Raw genomic sequence first — 6,660 nt, 5'->3', positions numbered from 1 at the left:
ATTTATGTTTTTAAATTAAGGAATTTGAGCTGTTTTGAATTGATCTTTGTGCAGGGTGAAAGATGTGGATTTAATTTCATTTTTTTACAGGTGGCTATCCAGTTTTGCCAGCACAGTTTGTTGAATAGGGTGAATTTTTGCAGGGTATGTTTTTGATCATTTTGTCAAATATAAGGTGGCCATAGCTACAATTTCTTGATACTTTATTTCATTTCATTAATTTACATGCCAGTATTATGCTGTCTTTATCACTATGACTCCATAGCATAATTTTAGGTCAAAAAATTGTGATATTTCTAGCAGTAGTATTTTTGCTTGGGTTTCCTTTGGTTGTGTTTGGTCTTTTGTGTTTGCTTATGAGTTGATAGATTGCTTTTTCTAGTTTTAAAAAGAATGTCTTTGGAAGTTTGATGAGTATTAAAAATATTTTTATTTATTTATTTGCAAGCAGAGAAAGAGAATGGGTGTGCCAGGGCCTCTTAGCCCTGCAAACAAACTCTAGATGCATGCACCACATTATGCATTTGGCTTTATGTGGGTACTGGGGAATTGAACCAGGCTTTGTAAGTAAGTACCTTAATAGCTGAGCCATCTCTCCAGCCTGTCATATTATATTCTTTGTGGAGGTCTTTTATATTACAGGTGAGACTTATGCACATATACTTTATTTATTTATTTTTTTGAGTTATTGTTGCTGCAGAAATGCCCCTCTAGAAATGGACCTGACATAAAATTGGGTAGAAAAGAGATTTATTCATGCATAGTCTGGACTCAGGATAGCTCCTAAAAGTTTCTGGTCCTGACCACTGTGTGTCTTTCCAATTTGTGGTTTTAGTGATAAGGAGAGTCAAGCAAGCAAGTGGTTGTTACAGAAGTAGAAATGTAACAGTTAGTGACTGCAATTTGCACAAGGAGATGGGGAGGGGTTTGCAATGGAGAAATTCCAAAACTGGGTATGTGCAGTTCTTATGTTTAGCAAGCAAGAATGGCTGGCTTCTTGGAAGTTGGTGCCGTGGCAGTCTTAGGCCTTCTTTCCCAGCAGCTTTGTAATTTTCCATTGTTCTACCACATTCTATATTTGGTTCTGGAGGGTGACTACTCTCTGTCAGACAATTGTCAGGTCCTGTTGAATCTGGTTAGAGACTTGACTATACTGTACTTGTTGGAGGCCTATTGCAGTGGTACCAGTGGCTGCAGTTCTTGCCAGGGCAAATCCTAACACAATAGACAAGAGCACCATGACTCTTTTCTGTTTTCTATCCCTGGGTTGAAGGTATTGACAGATCCCATCTCCTGGGAGCATATCACATCAGGATCTGGTGTGTGGGTAGGGTCCTCATCTTGGCTCTTTTTTTTTTTTAATTAGTTATGTACATACTAAGTGTGTAAACAGCCATGTTGGTACCATCCTTTGCCTCCTTCCTGTCCTACCCCCTCTGAAGGGAACCATCCTCATTGGGAAATGTGGGTCGTGCATTGTGGGGGCAGCCCTCAGTTATGGGGCAGAGGCAATGTCTCTGTGCATAATGACCCAACATGTGGCTCTAACAGTCATTCCTCCTCCTCTTCTGCAAATTCCTCTGAGCCATATTTGGTTCATTTTAGGTCTACTTCAGTTGATGAGGTTTTGGGAGCCTCTATGTCTCTGGATATCTGGTTTGGTAGGAGTTGATTGTTCTCTGTGTCTATTTCCTTCACCCCTGTGCTGATACCAGGTTCACCAGGAAAGTAGCACTCTTGCTCATTTCCCCAATTCCTCTATGTTTTCATCTGGGGCCCTGGTGAGCTGCTATGGGCTGAGTCTCTCCTCAGGTTCTGTGTCCATCTGACAAAGAGAATCAGATTCTTCAACAGAGAGTGAAGTCAGCACTAGGTAAATGGGATAACCATTATTTTAGAGAGAATTTAATAGGCCCTCCTGTAGCTTAAGATTGGTGGGAGCTTGATAATGGACTGTGGGCTCATTTTTTGGATATGGTTCTGACTTGTTTCCCAGTTCCAGCTATAAGTTCCATCCCACTGTTAACAGCTCTTCTTCTTGGAGAGTATTAGCCTCAAGGGATTTCAGTAATCTGCAACCTCCATTCAGGACTGCTCTGGGTCAGTGGCTGCCTTCATATGAGTGTGGTGATCCATGGCTTGACACCTGAAACTTTAAGAGGTGAGGGAGTGGCTAGGATAACTTGGTATGGCCTACTCTCAGCTTGATATATATGAAAGCTACTAATTTTTGTGTATTCTATATTCTTGGATGTTGCTGAAAGTATTAAATATGTGAGTTTTCTGATGTAGTCTGTAGTTTCTTAAGTATAGAACCATGTTTTCTGTGACTAGAGATAATTTTTTTTTCTTCCGTTCTACTTTTATTCCTTTTTAATCTTTCTCTTATTTTATTGTTTAAGCCAACACTTTGAGCACTGTATTGCATAAAAATGGAAATAGTGGTCACCTTTGTGGTGATTTGGAGGAAATATTTTCAATTTCTCCCCCTTTAGTATAATGTTAACTATAAGTTTATAATATATAGCCTTTATTATTTTGAGGTATGCCCCATCCATTCCTGATTTCTTAAGAACTTTCATAATGAAGGCATATTGAACTTTTTAAAAATTTTATTTTTATTTGTTTATTTGACACAGAGAGAGGGAGAATGGGTGCACCAGAGCCTCCAGCCACACACTGCAAATGAACTCCAGACCCTCTTGTGCATCTGGCTAACATGGATCCTGGGGAATCGAACCTAGGTCCTTTGAGATTCAGATGATTATATGATTTCTGTCCTTAAATTTATTTATGCAATAAATTATTGAATCACATGTTGAGCCACCTCTCTGCAATATATTTATTTATAAAGAAATATAAGCTAAACTGGCAAACATTTGTGAGATTTGCTGTGCTCTGGAAATGTTTTTAGATCCTGAGTTGAGGCTGGGGTTAGAAGATAGAGGAAGAGACAAAGATGGATGACACTGAAATTTAACAAAAGTTGAGGCAATTGAGTGGAGGTTTATGGTCATATCTCATTCACTTTACAGCATGCCCAGAATGATAATGTGTAACCAATTCATGAGTTGCAACACCAGGAGCAAAGAAAAGATAACCAATTCAGCTTCCCTGACTGGGCCTGGGTCTTGAAGGCTAGTGGATGTTTAGCAGCTCTCCTGTCTTGAAGAAGGGCACAGCAACCCTGAAGTTGCTACATGATAACATGGCTGTTGGAGACAGAAGTCACTGTAGACTGTCTAGTCTGAAGTGTGGAGTTCTTTTATTTGTACTACCTATGTTGAAAACTAAAGAAATCAAAATTCGATATTTGACTTTAGTGGAGTTCCTCAGGAAACCATTAATTTAGTCAGCTATTCAACATAAATCCTAAAGCTTCTTCTGCAGGGGACAGCACACTAACACCAGACAGTGGGAACACAATGATGAAAACATTTGGTCCCTGTATTAATTTGGGCTGCTGTAATAAAGCCACAGATTGATTGGCTTATACACAACAGGAATTGTTTTCTCACAGTTCTGAAGTTTGGAAAGTTGAGACTAGCAAGTTAATATGGTTGGATTATGGTGAGGACCTCCTCCAGGGTTTATATTGTTGTAAGTGTGGAACAGAGATTCTCTGAGGGTTAATAAGAGATTATTTATTATTAGTAGTAGCTTGTAGTTATTCAGGAGTGGGGAAGGGTAAGGAACTGTGAAAGTTGTGTGCACAGTGGTATTGGTGGTATGTGTGGTTGGGGGGAGAGGAGTGGATAGGATGAAACAATGAAGAAGAGAGAGAGAGAGAGAGAGAGAGAGAGAGAGAGAAGAGAGAGAGAGAGAGAGAAGGTGCATGTGTAGGGAGTGATACAGATGAGAGGAAGATAAGTCAGAGACAGAGAGACATACAGAGCAGTCAGAAAACACACCTTTCTCCAGGAAAAAAAGACAATGGAATCTGGGGACTTTTATGCCCATGCCCCTTGGGGTGGGGAGCTGCCCTGTAAAGAGAGGACCATGTGAGAGGGTTAAGGCCTTCCCTCCTCATATCCACGTGGCAGGGGAGAGAGGGGGTCATGGGAGAGAACTCTGAGATTCTGACACATACTGCTGTCTCATGTTGTCACATGCAACTAGGCAGCTTTCTGGGTCACCTACCATCTTTTCAAGGGAATTAATATTATTTAGGAGGATGCTACCTTCATGATATCATGATTCCTAAATATTTCTTCCTAAAACCATTACTTTGGGGACTAATAATCTTAACATATTAATTTGGGGAATGATACATAAATACTCAATCGAAAATTGCCCCTACTTTCTGAAAGACTGGGCTCTAGCAAGGAGGAACTTATTTGTAATGTAACAAACACTTATTGCAGAATGGTGCCTGGAAAATTTTTTTTTTTCTGTAACCTTGTGTCTTTTAATTAAATGGAACACTTTTCCTACTGGATCATTTACAAACACAACTACAAGTTGGCTCAGCAGTTTAGATAGTACCACCTCCCATTTGCTCATATGGATCAGTAGTGTAGTGCTAAGGGTTAGCAAGAGCAGTTTCTGCAAAGGGTGAAGGCAGTTGGGAGGAGGCTGACTTGGCCCTGTAATTATTGTCCCTCACCCTACAAACTCCAATGTAGGGAATGTTAGAAGAGAAATTATGAGAATCTGAAAGGGAAAAGGTTGGTTGGTGTCTCTGACCAGGCTGGAGTGCTCACACACACTCAACTCACACATTCATGCTAATTCCTCGTTGTTCCTTCTTTCTTCACTGCTGTTTCTGCCTCTGTAGGTGTAATGGATGGGTTTATCTCTTACTGAGTATTTTATTTTTAAGACGCAGAGGAAGGAAGCCAGTTGCTTGAGGAGATAGGGTATGCTTATCAAAACCTTAGTTTTGTCAAGTTTTGCTCATCAGTTCAATGCTATTTCATTGGACTCACAGACCATAAATGTACCTTTCATTTTCTCTTCTGAAATATGTGATATTTATCATATTTGTGAGAAAAAAGTCAAAACATAGAATGACACTTTGTTTTTCTTTTCTCACCTTCAAGATGATATTGTTGTCAATAAAATAAAAATACCATATGCATTCTATATTATTTACTTTCCTCATCACTGAAGAAATGGATGACTAGAACAAAATAGTGGAGGAAAGGTTGTGTCAAGGGTTGCAGTTCATCACAGCAGAGAACTCATGGCTGAGTGGCTCGGCCTGTGATGGAGAGCTTACATAGTGGTGGACCAGGGAGTGCATGCTGTAGCATGGGTTGGTAAAACCTTCAAAGGTCTACTTCTATCACCTATCTCTGCCAGCCAGGGCCTACCTCCTAAAGACATTTCAGCCTTCAATATAGTTCCACAGGCTAGGAAACCAGAGTTTAAACTATAACATGTTGTTAAAATGAGAGTACACTGAGCTAGAGCAAGACCCTGCCTTGAAAAATCAAAAAACAAGCAAGGAAAACAAACAAACAAACAAAAAAAACGAAGCAAACAAAAAACCCCAAGAGTACAACATACTCTTATTAGAACAGTAACTATAGACTACTGTGGAATGTATTTCCACCCAAGTCCTCACCTCCTTCTACTTTACTGATCTACTTACCCTTTCCCCCAAGTATCGCAAGGCTGGAGAGTCTCTTATTTTTACTCCTGGTGCCTGGTACGGTGCTGAGCACATGGCTGCAAGGTTCAATAAATATTTGCTGAGTCAATAGACATTTATTGAAGTAGATATTTAAAAAGAATTACCTAGTTATAATAGAATTACACTGTATAATTTTGTCTTATGTCCAATTTCAAACAAGTCATTTTCCTTGTCTGAAAGAACTGATGTCATTTTGTAATCTTTTGATTAAATCAAATGTGCCAGCATTTCTTTTCAAATATATCACCTTATTATTCTGTAGTTCAGTCATTTCTCTGTAGATAATGAGGAGCTGTGAACTCTAAGGGACAAAAGCCCTACATAATTCAACTGTATTATACTCAAGGCAAAGTTTCTTTTCAGGTAAAAATTATGCTACATTAAAAAAAAAACAAAACAAGTGAAAGTTAACAGTATCATTCACAGTAGAATTTTTGTTTCCATCACAACACTTTGAATTTCACTTATGAGTGACCTATTTTTAAAAAATAAGTATTAATTGAATTATGCTCCCTCTCAATGAGTAATCCAGAAAAGGAAGTAATGAGGCATACATGAAGACAGTTAATATGGAGAAAGTGGTATTGTTAAGCTATTGACATTATCATTAAAACCCCCTTCAACATAATGATCTGAGGTGATTTACTAGTACTGATGGTTTATTCACCCATAACCTACTTAACATTGAATACTGAGTCATCATTGTGGATAGTGAGCTTCCTTTGAGAATTTTATCTTTCTGGCCAGTGACATTTACTACATTTTAAGAAGGCTGCTTATAAGATTCAGAAAAATTTGATCACTGTAAAATGTAAAGGACTGAACTTTTTTCAGATGACTGCAATGAGAAAATCAAATTAATTTGATTAAACACTTGGTATGTAATGTCTAACAAGTGTCTTTAACTGCTGAGCTTTCTAACCAGCCTCAGTATGTAATCCCATAAATGAATTTTTATGTGTCTAATGACAGAATAGATATGAGTGAGCTTTCTATTAAAAGATTATACTAATTTAAAAGTT

The sequence above is a fragment of the Jaculus jaculus genome, chromosome 7 (genome assembly GCF_020740685.1).
Source record: "Jaculus jaculus isolate mJacJac1 chromosome 7, mJacJac1.mat.Y.cur, whole genome shotgun sequence".
NCBI lineage: Eukaryota > Metazoa > Chordata > Mammalia > Rodentia > Dipodidae > Jaculus > Jaculus jaculus.
The sequence above is the reverse complement of the archived record's forward strand: the minus strand, read 5'-3'. Positions refer to the sequence as shown.